General features: G+C 41.7%; 1 protein-coding gene across 7 annotated transcripts in view; it reads right to left on the reverse strand.

The window, feature by feature from the left end:
* The window catches only part of IKZF2 (IKAROS family zinc finger 2), a 117,661-nt gene that overhangs the window by 63,936 nt on the left and 37,164 nt on the right, over positions 1 to 16,561 (reverse strand). The gene's annotated exons all lie outside the window — the stretch shown is intronic.

Genomic DNA, 16,561 nt, shown 5'->3' on the forward strand with positions numbered 1-16,561 from the left:
ATCATTTTCCGGCTAATGAAATCATTGATGGAGACAAGCAAAGAGCCATACTTATCAGTGTATGTGGCAGGAAAACATATTCCCCTTTGAGAAGTTTATTGCAGCCACAATAGCCAGGGGATAAAAGTTTGGCAGAGGTGCAAAAGTTCTTGTCTGAAAACTGTTGTCCAAAGCCAAGTACAATTGTGGAATGCTTCAAATTCCATAGCAGAAGGAGAATAGGCCTGATTTCAATAAACTCACTGAACACTGTTCTTTTGGGGATGTTCTGGAGGACATATTAAGTGGCAGATTTGTTTGTGGAGCTGGTAGTATTAAAACCCAGAAGCAATTACTGACAGATAGGGATCTGATTTGAGACAAAGCTGTTAAGGTGGTAACTGCCAAGGAGGTAGCCGTGGGGGGAAATGACAGGATTTACACCTAGACAATATAGATACCCAAACGGAACCCACAGATAAACGCAAAGGCCACAACAGACATTTAGAGACCTAAGAGGTATTTCATAGTTGCCGAATTTAACAGATAGACTTAGAATCATAGAATCCTAGAGTTGGAAGAGACCCCAAGGGCCATCCAGTCCAACCCCCTGCCAAGCAGGAAACACCATCAAAGCATTCCTGACAGATGGCTGTCAAGCCTCCGCTTAAAGACCTCCAAAGAAGGAGACTCCACCACACTCCTTGGCAGCAAATTCCACTGCCGAACAGCTCTCACTGTCAGGAAGTTCTTCCTAATGTTTAGGTGGAATCTTCTTTCTTGTAGTTTGAATCCACTGCCCCGTGTCCGCTTCACATGCCCTGGTGAAAGCTGCCAGGTTGCTGGGTGGAGCCCTAACTGGGCAGAGCTGTGCTTCTGTGGCTCTTCCCAGCAGGATGGAAAAAGCAAAGTGTGTGCTGTGTAAGCCAGCTGCTGCACCGAGCAACTTATGAGTTGTGGGGTGGGCATGCTGAGAGTCACCCCCCTCCCCTGGAACCCAGGGCGCCTCCCCCCCCTCCCAGCGATGCCCCTGCACATCTCCATTCTGGTGCAGCTAGTTGTCTTGCCAAACATGTAAATAGAGTTGGATTGGGGCAATCAATTATGTGATCCGGTCGATTTTCCATGGCCCTTCTGCCTTTCTGTCTCTGTCTTCTGGGAACTTAAGTGTGACCTTGACCATTTCTTTGTCAGCCTGTCCCCAGACTGGGGGGTTTAGCAGTAGGCCACAAAGTCAACCCACTTGCTCTTTATGTTGTCACAATAACCCCCAGACAAGGATCAAGCAATTTTGAACTTGGATTACTCTAACTGTAAGAGGCACAATGCGTGGGTCAGATAGTCTAAACCAATGCCTACGCAACCACTCACATATCTTGTATTTTAATAAAGTTGTGGCCAAAATTTTATGCCAAAAACCAAACCAAAATTAATGTTTCTGGTGTGAGTTATTTACTGGAGGTTGCTGGGGGACCTCAACACGCAAAAAGTGTTCCAAGAGGGAGTGCGTGAAGGGAAGCAGGTACAGTGATCCACAGCAGAATACGGAAACGTAGAGTAGCAACATTTTGAGAGCAGTTGTTGCAATAAGAGTCGCACAACATTAAGTGGGTTGTTACACATTTTACACTCATCTGGCATCATCTTACAAAATCTGCAGCTGAAAACCTTAGAGTCCTGCTTTTGAGCCAAGACCACTTCAGATGGCTGGACTAGGCCTTATTACATGCACCAGCTATCACACATTGAAAATATGAAAATAAATTGTCATTTTATTTTATTTATTTATGCCCGTAACTTTCAGGCTTCCTTGCTATGGCAGTTTTCTGTCTGTAGTAACAGATGGCAATGCAAAAAATATAAAATAGTTCAGAATGCAAACTTTCCTTCAGTTCCATGTGTGTCATGGTCCTTAGCATAAATAAATGGCATTGTGGTATCTCATTAAATCTATACATCTGTGTAGCAACTTGCAATTTCTCGATATTTCCTGACATAATGTTCAAACCAACAGCTTTTGCTCACATGTTTCTTTTCTCACAATGGCATCTTTAAGCCACAAGAAAGGCAAACAACAGCAAAGCCATACCGTAAATATTTCTGAATTGCTCATACAGAGTATTTGTCATTCATCTTCTCGGCTTTTCTTTAAAGATAATATGCCTAGCTGCAATTATGTCTTCACTAATCCAAATGTTTAGCTGAAGAAATCTTTACTTAAAAACAACAACACCAAACCAACCAACACACGCACAAACACACTTATGTACATAACAAAATTCTAAAGCTGTTCTGACTTATTGGCAGCACTTAAAATAATTCAGAGTTTCCACATTTCAGACAAATCAACTGCTTTTGGAATATATATATTTTTGTGGAAATGTGGCATGCAAATAAAGTGATGGTGAGGACTTTCAAATGTTATCTCCACAATTAAAAAGAAAGAAAGCAACTCCAATCCAACTCAAACTTTTAAATTCAATGGAAGAGATAAATTCAGTCAGGGTTGTGGGATGGTCCTTAAAGGACTCAGGCACAGGCCTACAAGACAAATTACAAACTTGAAGCAGGAGAATAAAAGAGCCCTCATCTCCCTTGAGCACATGGAATGAGCTGTCTATTTCTTTGGATCGTGGCCATGGCAAGCCATTTCATGACTCTTGCACAACATGAAAACGAACCCAAAGTGACTCAGCAATATGACCTACTAACCCCCCAAGATATCTTGTGATCACCAGAAAGTACAGGAGAGGTGCTCCAGGGCCAATAATTAGTACAAGAAATTCCAAATATGGGATCATATGAGAGATAAGACTCATCTTACTTCCTGCTGAATGAAGGCTATTCTACACCATTTGCTTTACTGAACTGGAACCTTTCCATAAATTTCCGTCATATGGGATATAATCTGCTCTCATTGAGAACAGGGCCATTAGAGTAGGAAAACCCCAAATGGAAATAGACAGCCTTGAGAAGGCAAAGTTCCACAAAGAGCAGTTTATAAAAGATGTGATGCTGATGCATTTCATCTCCCATTTTTGCTTAATTTTCAGGTTAACATAGCAAACTGCCTTCCTTCTAGCACTTTCTTCAATCTTCAGGGACGTTGGTTTGTTTGCATTTCGTACCTCATACCCAAGACTCAACACCAACAACAATTTAGAAACTACTGTATATTCTGGCGTATAAGACTACTTTTTAATCCAGGAAAATCCTCTCAAAAGTCGGGGGTCGTCTTATACGCCGGGTGGAGAATCTGTGGTCGAGTATATCTCAAACTCTATATTTTAACTGGAAAAGTTGGGGGTCGTCTTATACGCCCAGTCGTCTTATACGCCGGAATATACGGTAAGTAAATACTCCACCAAAACGCCAGAATAAAAAAAAGCTCCATGAAACGAGAGCGTGCAAGAGAAGCATGGTTCGTTAGCAGAGCAAGAAATGAGCAAGAGATGAGGCAGTCTAGATAACCGTTGCAGGTTGCAGCAAGTCCTGGGCAAAATGTCTATGACTCACTGAAGCTTGATCAGTCCCAAAGAGTTAATATAGGGCTTATGGACTTCTCATATTAAAGCTCTGATGATCAACTATCCTATAAGAGCATGCAACCCACTGAAATTAATGAACCTGAGTACATTAGAGCCATTAATTTCGGCAGGTCTACTCTGAGGAAAACTTAGCTGAATACCACTTCTCAACTGTGGGGTGCTGCTGTTACCTTTACAATGCATGAGATTCATGTGAACACAAGCATAACTGGTCAACATATTTCTCTTCTATTTTTTTTATATTCTATTTTACAGGCCACGCCTTACTCAAAAGTAAGCCCTGCTGAGTTCAAAAGGGCTTACTGTCAGGTAAGGGTGCACATAGCATTGTATCCTAAATTGATTCACATATATTTATACTAGCAAAAAATAAAAATATAAAAAAATAACGGAGCCTTGAAGAGATGTCTAAGGCAAGAGAATTTGTGGGAGAGATATATGGCATTACTTACTGTTTTACCAGAAATATGTATAAATTATTCTGCCAGACCAGGGAATGATACTATAAAAGCATTGCAGAAGCTGCATGTACCGTGAGAGAGAGCAGAGCCCAGTCCTTTTTCTTGGCATTAATTGATTGAGCTAAAATCAGAAGAGGACAGTATTCCACCCAGGGGTGGGGTGGGGTGGGGCAGGGCAGGGGGGCTGGTCTGGGATGCAAGCATTACATTTCATTTCTTTGCATGAGGCTGGAAAGAAATTGAAAGTGCTTGGGTATCATAGCATTTTATCAAGATTATTCTTGTATGCAGCATTTTCTAGGTGCACATTCCAAAATTAAAAATTTCTGAAATTTGACCTCTAAAAATATTTCAGATACGGTATGTACTGGCGTGAAAACATGGAAACATGTGAAAACAACTATTCTGTCTTTTCCTTTACCTTTACGAATTCAGTTTATGCAATCTGTAGATCACCTCTAAGGAAAAGTTCACCTCTAAGGAAATTCACGTGAGGAAATTGACTGATTTTTGAAAGTTAAACTGTGTTGAGAAAGGCAGTTTCCAAGGTAAAATACAGTAAGTCTTGACTGAATGTTCCCTGCTACACTTGTAACATTTGGGCAGAGTGTCGGGGAGGGAATAATGAAGATGATTACACCAAGGGATAAGATTCCTTTCTTTCACTCTCTTTCTGAGTGACTAATTCCCTGAGCAGAGGACTGTTGACAGATATGATATCCCGAACAAATCATTCATATTAACATTTCTACATTCCCAACATTTGCACTTTTGCAAAACAAATAAAGAGCTGCCATGAGGGCAGAAGAAAAGACATAGCTAATTAAAGTGTTAGCAAAACTGTGCAGAAGGATGTGGCGAAAGGGCGTAACATGTTACTTGCACTTGAATGCTGGAGCTTTTAGCCAACAGTTGTCACATTAATACACACACACACACACACACACACACACACACACACAATATGCAATTCCGTTACCATTAGCAATGGAAACTTGTTTCATTATAAACAAAACCAAGAGATTCTATGCCAAAATAAAAAAAATACTGGATTGTTGGCAAATGGATATATTTGCACGCAAAGTATCACAAGCGTTGAATGGACCATGAGATCATCCAGTAGGGTCCCTGGCTCCTACTTGGCAACCCACAAAAAACTCCTTCAGGGGTGAGTTTGCCGTTCTCCTCTCCTTTGACTTTGCTGCTCTTCTCTTGTACCACAATTCATTCTTTCTTTCTTTCTTTCTTTCTTTCTTTCATTTCACACATTCAGCACTTTTATGAAAGGAAGCGGGTAGTCACATTATCTCACCATAACCAAATGAACCAAGATCAAGAAATTCCCCTAACTTAATGTCTTCAAGAGGAAACTACTTTTCTATTCATCTGTAATACGAAGTTGAGTGAGATCACTGGTTCAATCTATTCTGGAAGCAATTATTCAATCTTAGGCTTTCCCCCAGCCCTGCTAGGAAGTCAGACCAAAAATCTGTCTTTGAACTGGAGAGGCCAGGGACCAAACCAGGGTCCTTCTGTAGGTGCTGTGCCACGGAGCTCCTAACCCCTCCAAATATGGCGCACCTGTTTCAGCCTACTTAAAATAACATAGAAATGGAATAATGCCCAAATTCTATTACATTCTTTTCTAATCTCTTTGCCCTTGGCAGATCAGAATTTGGTCTAGCAGATGAAAGGGTTATTTTTCAGGAATGTAGTCATTTAGGAGCTGATACCAGGAAAAATGTCACTAGGAAACAGAATACTCAATTGCCTGAGGTGGTGTGCAAATAATTTCTTTGAATTTTCTTTGACATTTTCCTGGTTGAAACCAGTTTGCCTGGGGATGGGCTGGTTGAACTGCTGCTCACTCCTGCTTTCCCGGCTTTCCAGATGCTGGTATGATTTTCTTTTAACTCCCTGCTGCAACTGGGATTAACCAGCAAAATCCAAGCAACACACAGAAACTCCCTCCGCCTTGTTCCCTATAATCAGCATGGCAAGAGGAACAAAGGACCTCTTGTTTTCAAATGATACCAGAATTCCATGACTCCCAGTATGTTTCTATAAAAAAAAAAAACAACTCCATGGTAGCAGTCCAAAAGAGCAGCAGATACTCTTTTCAAGATTCTATCCTAACTAATTTCTGCACTAAAAAAGTGCAAATTCCTTCATTAGCAAATCTAGATCTTATAAAATGAAATTATCCGGACAGATAAAATTTTAAGAATCTTCTGATAAAAATGTGTGCCTTTTAAAAGTTCCTTTTTTAAAAATGTTCCTTTTTTAAAGAAAAACCTCAAACACAAACAAACAGAGACTTTTGGAATAAGACTAAGTCACTGAGAAGTTCATTCAAAAGTCTACTTAACATTTGGTTTTAAGCAAATTAGTAAAATACCTCCAGTGGTAGGCTTTTTTCTTGTCTTGGTTGTTTTCTGTTACCCCCCTGAAAAGGGCTAAGAAATAAGTTTTTAAAGAAACAAACCAAATCCTGGAGGCTTGGTGGGGTGTGCATGTGTTGGAATTGCACAGGAGCTTCCGAAGTTTGAGTTCTATATTGTGTTATAGGTACACTAGGGGCACACTCCTTCATAGTCCGGGCCTTCTATTTATTCTTAAACTGGGACTCAAGTAGTCTAAGCAAATACAGCAAAAGTAAAGCTTTCTTGATTTATTTCATTCTATTTTTAGTGCTGAGGCCATCAGAGGGAGAGAAGAAGAAGAAGAGTTTGGATTTGATACCCCGCTTTTCACTACCCGAAGGAGTCTCAAAGCGGCTAACATTCTCCTTTCCCTTCCTCCCCCACAACAAACACCCTGTGAGGTGAGTGGGGCTGAGAGACTTCAGAGAAGTGTGACTAGCCCAAGGTCACCCAGCAGCTGCATGTGGAGGAGCGGAGACGCGAACCCGGTTCACCAGATTACGAGTCCACCGCTCTTAGCCGCTACACCACACTGGTAGCTGTCAGGCCAACTCCACTGCGTGTGGATACAGCTCTAGCGAAGAGCACCCTGCTTCTCTCTAGCTACCACCTGCCATCACTGAGGAAGACGGGGGAGCAACTCTTCCACTTCGATCCAGCTCCATGAGCTCCCAATTCCTTTTGCACCACCAAGATGAACACTGTGGCAGCTCACGAAGAGTCTGATACGTGGCTGGTTGGGGGGCTGCGAATTTCAAAAGTTGTGCAGGCCCGTTCAATACAAAATGGAAAACACTCTACCCCCTTCTGCTTTGGTTAATGGCCTCAGGCATTATTTAAGTTTTAATTATAACTGTAGTTCTTGAGAGGCATTTGCCAACGTTGAGGTCCGTCCGTCCCCGTCCCCCCGTAGCAAAACATGCATTCCTATTCTAAATTATTGACACTGAAATGACACCAAGAGTTCAGGATTATGATCAGTGTGATAGGCAACAATAAGGAAATACACATAATGATCATGATCGCCAAAACCATATGCACCAGATGGGTATAAGCCCATGAGATTTTACTAGTTGCAGCAGCTCTCACATCAAAGCCACTTCTTATACTCAGGAGAATATAGCCTACTTGCAAAAGCAGAAGTAAAAACCAAAGTGTGTGTGTGTGTGTTAGAGAGAGAGAGAGAGAGAGAGAGATGAGAGGAGAGAGAGGAGAGAGAGAGAGAGAGAGAGAGAGAGATGTATTTTACTGGCTCCTTTGGATCAGAAACAGTAATCTCAGCTGCTAAATATTGCAATTTAATAAAATAATAGATAACAGGAAGGAATGAGTCCTATGATCAGAAACACTGGACGGTTTTATCACTATGGTATCAGAAAACAACATTTTCCACTTAGGGAAAAACTGACCACAGTGCATTGTTTTACTTTGTTGTCAAGACTGAAACACAAAAGCACCATAATGTTTCCAGATCCTGCACGTTTAAAGATGCACCAAGGCAGAAAACCACAATCACAAGTCACTGCTAAATATCTTCTTGTGTTTCATATGAACACTTTACAGCTATCATCATCATCATCATCATTATTATTTTAAAGTACATTAATATAATTTAAAATAATACTATTTACAATGGGGTGGACGCGGGTAGCGCTCTGAGTTAAACCACTGTGCTGCTTGGGCTTGCCAATCAGAAGGTCGGTGGTTCGAATCCCCGCGACGGGGTGAGCTCCCGTTGTTCGGTCCCAGCTCCTCCCAACCTGGCAGTTTGAAAGCACACAGTGCAAGTAGATAAATAGGTACCGCTCTGGTGGGAAGGTAAATGGCGTTTCTGTGAGCTGCTCTGGTTCGCCAGAAGCAGCTTAGTCATGCTGGCCACATGACCCAGAAGCTGTACGCCGGCTCCCTTGGCCAGTAAAGTGATATGAGCGCCACAACCCCAGGGTCGTCCATGACTGGACCTAACGGTCAGGGGTCCCTTTACCTTTACAAGGGGGGGGGTGGAGGTATGTAGAAATGGCAAGATCTTCACTGGTCTTTTAAAAGGAGCACAGAATTATAGAACTGTGGATTTGGAATGCACCCCAAGGCTCTTTTAGTCCAAATCTTTGCAATGACTCTGCTGAGCTTCTTTCAGAAATATGAAATAGGGGCCACCATCAAAAAGACATTCATTTCTAGTAGATGATGATAGCCTTGCAGGATGGTTTCTGAACTAGAGGAGTCCGTATATGGGAGAAGGAATCCCCACAAATGGTACTCACGGAGCTACCACCGAGAATGTTCCCATCGTTTTAGAAAAAGCCATTAGAAACTGATAGCTCAACATGAAATCCCACTGAATGGTGGTGGTGGTTGTTTAAGGAAAATATTACTGTATTGTACCCTTGCATGGTGTATCCAGTTATGCTGAGAACCACATCTGTTAGTTTCAGCAATACTGAAGCATAATATTTTCATACACCATTCACCGGGCCCAAATAACTCTCAGTTATTAACAGTAGGCCAAGCAAGTGGGGAAAATAGTGGTGCTTTTGGGCTTTCTGGATGGGTATCTGGTTGGTCACTGAGAACACGATGATGGACTAGATGGGCCTTTGGTCTCATCTAGCAGGGCTTTCCTTATACTGTATTCTTATAGCCCTGTCAGCCCAGTCTAATGCAAACAGACCTGCAGTCTCGACTCACCAAGCTGCATGCAGCCCACTACCACCACCAGCTATCCACTGTGGCCTACCATGGAGTTGTCAGCCATTCCCAAGGAGGCATCAAAAACAAGCAGCTGAGCCTATGGCAAAGTGTCATGCTTGGCTATCTGTGTTCAGCTTTGGATGCCACACTTTTTTGTACATCTGAATTGGAATTAAGGTGGCAATGATCATCATTCCAGTATTCAGAGTAAATACTTCCTCCTTCTGTTTAACAAGCATTCAACCTGATTTGTTAGAGCTTAGTTGACGTTGGCTATTTAATGAACATTTGTCCTGATTTGCTTGTGGGGAGATCAGACAACTGCTTCAAGCAAACGTGCAATCTCACACTTTCCAGTGTGTTTCCCCATTACTTTTCTTATTGCAAAAATAAATAAATAAAATCCAATCTTTTTTGGGGGGTGGGGAGGATTGTTTGACAAGAGCTCCAAATCAGTTTCAGTGTATGAATTTGTCAGGATATCACTGAATCCCACGTGAAAACAGTGACAATCCGGAAATGACCTGAGATTGGTTAAACATAACTGTGTGTTTTTGGGTGGCAGGAATCAAGTGCTCAATAAATCTTTTGCTGCCTGGCTGGCACTGCAAAAGTAGGGAAAGTTTGTCCAGCCCCTGGCAGGCACAGTAAGGTGTTGAATTTGGGTGCTCATTCGGTTTGGTGGTCACAAATCATGAAACTCAGCCATAGTACTCGCTAGGACCACTTGGGAATAGGGGGAAGGCACACTCAAATACTGCTGTAATCTTACGCCGATCTTTAAAAAAGTAATATCAATCAGCCAGCAGTGGGCAAGAAGGAGGGCCTTAAGTGCTCCTGGTCCACAGTCCTCAAACTACAAATGCAATTTTAAAAATGGAAAAACCAGCCCTAAGAATACCAGATGCTTCTCCGCTGTGGTGAAAACAAGGCCTTTTGTTTTCTCTCATTCCATTGGGAGGACTGTCTAGAGGGAAACAACAGAGGAGGGAGAGAGAGAGAAAGAGAGAGAGAGAGAGAGAGATGCACACACATTTTTAAAGCCTTTCTAGGAAAGCCCTAGTACAGTTTCATCTCTTTCCAAACAAATGCAGCAGCAATGATGGTTGTTTATAACATTGTAATTATAAAGAGGGGTGAACCATGAGATGTGCTGTGGGGAGGTTCTGTGGGTAACGAAGCCCCAGCCTATTAAGGTTAGATATACCGTATTTTTCTGTGTATAACACGCCCCCATGTATAAGACGCCCCCTATTTTTGGTGACTCCAAATTGAGAAAATGGGTGGAGATTGTATCCGTGTATAAGACGACCCACAATTTTGAACATAATTTTTTAATACAAAAACCTAGTCTTATACACAGAAAAGTACGGTACTCAGTATCAACACACTCTACAAAACTGTTAAAAAGAATGACTTATATTAAGACCAATCAAAAAATTGCAAGATAGTGTGTAAGTTTTCAGGCTCACTGCTATTCTGCTTCAGAATGAATGCTAAGAAGGTGGTAATGTTGGGGATATGCTAATATGTTACTGGGCACAATGGAATGCCTTGTTGGTAAAATGGGAGAAGCATTTCAGTAATTAATCGTGTTACCCCATCCTTCTTTATTTAGACGTCAGTCTCAATGCATTCAGTGGGGCTTACTTCCAGGTAAATGCACAGGTTGAACTGTGTCTGCTGCAAAAGAACAAAATCTCAGAAGCAAGCCGGAACTAAGAAGCAATATCTTCTCTCACTTTGAATATATAAACACTACTTGCTCAAAACTATCACTGGCACCCAGTGGAACTCCTGGGCCCTGCATAAGAAATAAAGAAACGCAGGCCGACCCCCGTTTACACGTGTGCATTTTAACCACTTGTTTATTTATTTATATTTTATAAAATCACTGATACGGCGCCTTTTGGAGGATAGGTTGGAAGAAGTACTTGTTCACTTAACAATATCCATTGAAAAAGGTCTATGCATAGCTCTCTGCTTTTCGCGTAAATGTGCAAAGCATGTTCCTTTCCAAGTGCTTTGGTAGTTAATTAGCATGAACTTCTATCAATTAACTGCTATAGATCACAGGCAGCAGTGATTGGTTTTGATCGGGGCAGGGCTGAGCGCTGCCCCCAGGCTATGCAATCTAGAAATTCTCCTAGCCCTAATTCCTCAAAGATGTTTAAGGGGAGGAGTTGTTACTAACCAGTATGGTGTCGTTGCTCTTGCCATGCTCCGAAGTACTCTCTAGTTCAGTATTTCTGCACATTTAACAGGGCAGCAGCCAAGTTCCACATCACAGGTATTCTCACATGTAACAAGGATGGGATTTGGAGGGAAATTTGGCCTCTCTGCTAACACTGTGCAGCATAACATCAAAATTAGCTCACAATTAAAAAGAGGGAAATTCACTGTTCCACGCATGCCACAAATGGAAACAGGTGAATTGAGCATAGATTGATCTGACAGTTTGCATAACACAAGGACTGGCTGCTTTCATCCAGCAACTCCAATCCATTTCCACTGTCAGCAAGATATAACATTTTAATCTGTCTCACTAATGTTCTTTAAGTGCAGCTCCTTGGCTGAAGGTAACTGTCAGTCACTTTTATTTCACAGCGGATGATAAATTCATGTATCACCCAGATCTCCCTATGGACCTTCCTGGCTTTCTTATGGCAATGACTAGTGATCAATCAAGTTCCACTAAGATTTATATTCAACACTTCACTTGAAACAGTTTACAATGCTGCACTTGGTTTTTCACCATTCCAAGTCGTTATTGTCATTTTTTGTGAAATTTGGGGGGGGGGGGGGGTTGGCCACAACCCAATAAAACATGATAGTTTCCAAGTGTAGTAACATTGTTAGAGAAAATAATATAAGAGTTTGTTCACACAATGTGTTCTACTGACAAACCAAATCCTTTAAATGAATTCACACAAGTAATTTTCATCACTTGATGGCTGTAACAGTAAGTGATGACAGAGCTTTCACATGATCTCACTAACAGATGGCATAGAAAAAACACCCCACGTCACTTTTCAACAAGAACAATTTTCAACAAAGCCAGTCAGAATCATAGAATCGTAGGGTTTGATGGGATCCTAAAGATCATCTAGTCCAACCCCCCTGCAATGCAGGAAATCTCCACATGCGGTATCCCATCCAATTTGAAACCATAGTGGACCCTGCTTAGCTTTGCAAATGTCCCAGCAGTTTTATTGCCACACCACTTTACATGCAGTTGGCAAATTTAATGCTAATGGCCCATGGGAATGTGGGAAAACAGCTCCCTGCTGCCAATAATTCTCCCTGTACAAGAATTATAAAGAACTGTCAGGCTGGATCACAGCTTGGGCTGATAAAATAATATTCCCAAGAGGGAAGTCACTCTCATGGCCCTACAGAAATTTTCCGAATGGCTGGGAAAGGTAGTTCAGTATCAGATTCTATACTGTTTAAAATAATGTATATTTTTAGATTCATGTTATTCTAGCATGATAAGAAACAGAAGGAACACAGAACTGGCATAGGCTTTGCATCATCTACAATACAGGCCCCCCTGTATAGAGAGCAAAAGATATTCAGATTTTATATGTTCACATTTCAAACGCTCAGCTCTTATGGCCGTTAGTACATGATAATCCAGTACATAAATGACCTTTGTGTTGGAATTGCCTCCAGAAAGCTGTCACTCTGTGGCTGGCTCCCACAGCACATAATGACATTGTGGGGGCAATTTCTATGTCCGTACTCCCATCCATCTGTGGGGCAGGGAGCTCATGAAGTGTTAAGAAGATTGCCTCAGGCTCAGTCCCTGGTGGGTGAAACATTACAAAAAAACACCATGGGTTGGATCCAGACTCTTCCCCACCCACCCCAGACAGCAAAAGCATCCCATCCGTGGAGCTCTGTCGCCTTCCGTTCACAGGAGGCAAAACTGGCACCCCAACCAGCACCTTTGACCATTTTCAAAGCAGGAATAAGGGGGTTGGTGCCAGAAGTGGGTGAATGAAGCCTGTGGATCAATAGAGCTTATGGAGAAGCTTATGATAAAATCATTGATATACCGGTAACATTTCTGAGCTGAAAACCCACATCATTTTCATCCATTTAGGCAACTATTCAACTTTGTGATTTAGCTTCTACAAGCTCATTGTCTTTTGTGTGAAAAGCAGCAGCAAAGACATAGTTAAGCCTGAGCATCCAGAGCAAGCTGTTGAGCAGAGGCAAAGCTGCACAAGTCCAGCCCAGCCCTGATTCCCTTCTACACTATCCCAGATCTCTGAAGCCTCACAGGCCTGAGGCCAAGAGTGTCATCTTACTCTCATTGTGAAAGGGGGGAAAGTGTTTTTCCCACCCCCCTCGGTGGTTTACATCCATCTCTGAGTGCAATCTTCCTGTTTTTCCACATTTTCTAGCAGCCTGAAATCATCCCAAGGGCATATCCGCAAGGATCTCGTAAGAATGATGCTTTCTCAGTTTACAGTTCATCCTTATAATGATGTACTTATCTCATTAAAAGCTCAGTTAAATGATACACATAGCATTTCATTCAAAAAGGTGCCTTTAAACGTCACTTTCCCCCACTTGAATAAATTGCACCATGAAATAGGTCAAAAGCTATGCTGGGCGTGGGATAATGGCCTTCAAGGTCTCCTAGTTCTAGATAGTTCATTTTATACTGAAAGAAGAAGACTCAATTGTGAAAACAGTGAAATAAATGTGGCATACCTAAATAGGATTCCTACAAGTCAAAGGGACACATAAAAGTGAAGGGGGCATGTGGGACCTGGAACACAATATTTTGCAGTGCGAAAGGCCCGCTGCTCAGGATTTCAACCATCTCCATTCCGTTCTCTCACCCACCCATTCTAGTTCTCCATTTCCCCCTCAAACTGTCAGTCATTGAGCATGCTCAATGCTTGTGATTCTTCTTCCTTATTATTGTATTATTTGACTCCCACAAACTTCAGGGTTTCCCCCAAGCCTACTTTCCTCTGGTTTGTGGTTTCCTCTGATCGCCAAAGAATTGATGCTTTTGAATTATGGTGCTGGAGGAGACTCTTGAGAGTCCCATGGACTGCAAAAAGATCAAACTTATCCATCCTTAAAGAAATCAGCCCTGAGTGCTCACTGGAAGGGCAGATCCTGAAGTTGAGGCTCCAGTACTTTGGCCACCTCATGAGAAGAGAAGACTCCCTGGAAAAGACCCTGATGTTGGGAAAGATGGAGGGCACAAGGAGAAGGGGACGACAGAGGATGAGATGGTTGGACAGTGTTCTCAAAGCGACTGGCATGAGTTTGGCCAAACTGCGGGAGGCAGTGGAGGATAGGGGTGCCTGGAGTGCACGAAGAGTCGGACACGACTGAACAACAACAGCTGGTGTCCCCATTTCAAGGCACCCACGGCCTTGGATGTCAGAAATAGAGGGAAATGTGTCTTTTACCTGTCTAAATTTTGTTAGTGGAAGATTATTCACACTTCTGAGCTGCTCAGGAACCTTCGCTAGACAGAGAGTAAAAGAAGCTGTTTCTTACCTACACATGGTTATTAATTGCTTGCGTTCTATAACCAACTGCTTATTAATGCAAGCAATATGGACAGTCTGGGGAGGCTTTTAGCACTTGAAACACACATGAAACAAGAAACTCAACAATGGAACATTGCAGACTGTGGTAAAAGCCCAGGAATACCTTTTAAATGTACTGTATAGACTTTAGCTACATTTCCTTTCTGCTTGATTAAGTATTCCATATCACTTGAAAGTTTATAGATTCATACCCACAGCACAAAGTAGGGTACTAACTATTTTATATCTCCGGTCCTTCTGAGGAAAACATAGCAAAGGCATTTACCTCAAAAAGTCAAGTCACTCAGGGCTGGTTGAAATATTATTTTCCCTCCATGTGCATTTAACTTATGAATAACAAGCAGGACTAAGTTGAAATTCCAGTTATTTACAATAACACAGAGATGCTAGAAGTCCATCAGCTGAATGGGCTATTACATACATTCTCTATTCTTGTGTTTTTAAATTGTACAATTTCACAACATTGATAGATCAACTTAGATATGCGTGCACACACACACACACACACACACAAACACACACACTTTACAAAATAAATAAATAAAATCCACTATTTACCTCTCTGGTAACAGAGAACGTGATATTTTGAATAAGGCATGTTAAAATTTTCTTGCCATTTCTTTTTTACGAACTAGAGACAACAGAACTAGTTGAAGTGGAGCAGGAGTTAAGCCGGTTCTTGTGCCTGAGTCCCTCCTTAGTGCAAGTAAGATTCAGAACATGCAGAGTGCCTTCTGAAAATGAATGTTTACATCAATTCTGCTTCTGACCCATAAAAACATATACTGTTCTCATAGCCAAATGTGTGCAGTGCAAGCACATGTGCTCACACAGAGAACTAATAAACAGAACTTAATCCGTACTAAAACCTACTAGACCCTTGTCAGTGTCTTCAGTTCTTTACACAAATATCTCATTTTTAAAAAAAACTACATTATTTAAAACTCAGAGCAGAACTCAGTTCAAATTTTTTTGAACACTGATTGTCACCATCTCCTTAAATAATCTAAATGTCCGTGTTTTCTGACAGATACCTCATAATATTTTTAAAGCAGAAAATAAAAATCACTACAAAACTAATTAGCACTTCTATCCCTCATTTAGATTCCTTTTATAACAACTTTAAGAACCTAAGGAGAGTCCTGTTGGATCAGACAAAAGGCTCATATAGTCTAGCATTGTGTTCTCATATTTGACAACCAGAAGCCTATAAGAAGTCACTAGTTTCTTAGTGTGGCCATTCCTGCTGTCAGTGTTGTCCTTTAGTATATAAAAAAATCCCTCTCACAGACATTGGGTCATAGGTCCGTTGTTGAATACTGGCAGCCCTCTAATCTAAAACAGCTACTCCCCAGGAGGACCAAGGGGCCAAATAATGGACACACGCAGACAGACCTGCAACAAATCATATACCAACGATCATAACATCAATTTGCTCATATGCCAGTATGATATGTCATCCTGCTTTTAGGAGGCCTAAAAGGCAGGACAGAAAGAAATAATGTTGTAGTGACAGCCCCCACGCAAGATCTGGTTATTCTACTCTGGTTCATGTAAAAAGTCAATCCAGAATGCTTTTGAGAATGTTCTCAGATGACTGGGTGTCCCAGAGTTGGCTCTGGGTCCACAGAAACGAGCACTGGAGATTATTTGGCTGAAAGGGAGGCCAGTACGCCAAGGTTACAAAATGGGGACAGGCGTCTCCAACAAGAGACGACAGCCATAGCTTCGCTTTGTATTATGTTTAATTTTCCTGGATTTCCAACCTGCCCACCTCATGGAAAGACTACAGATGTACTGTGTTCGGCATCAACAGCTCATGCTGTTGAGATAGTTTTCACAGGCAAACTATTGAGGCTGGCAGCAAAACGGCA

The sequence above is a fragment of the Lacerta agilis genome, chromosome 1 (genome assembly GCF_009819535.1).
Source record: "Lacerta agilis isolate rLacAgi1 chromosome 1, rLacAgi1.pri, whole genome shotgun sequence".
Lineage (NCBI taxonomy): Eukaryota > Metazoa > Chordata > Lepidosauria > Squamata > Lacertidae > Lacerta > Lacerta agilis.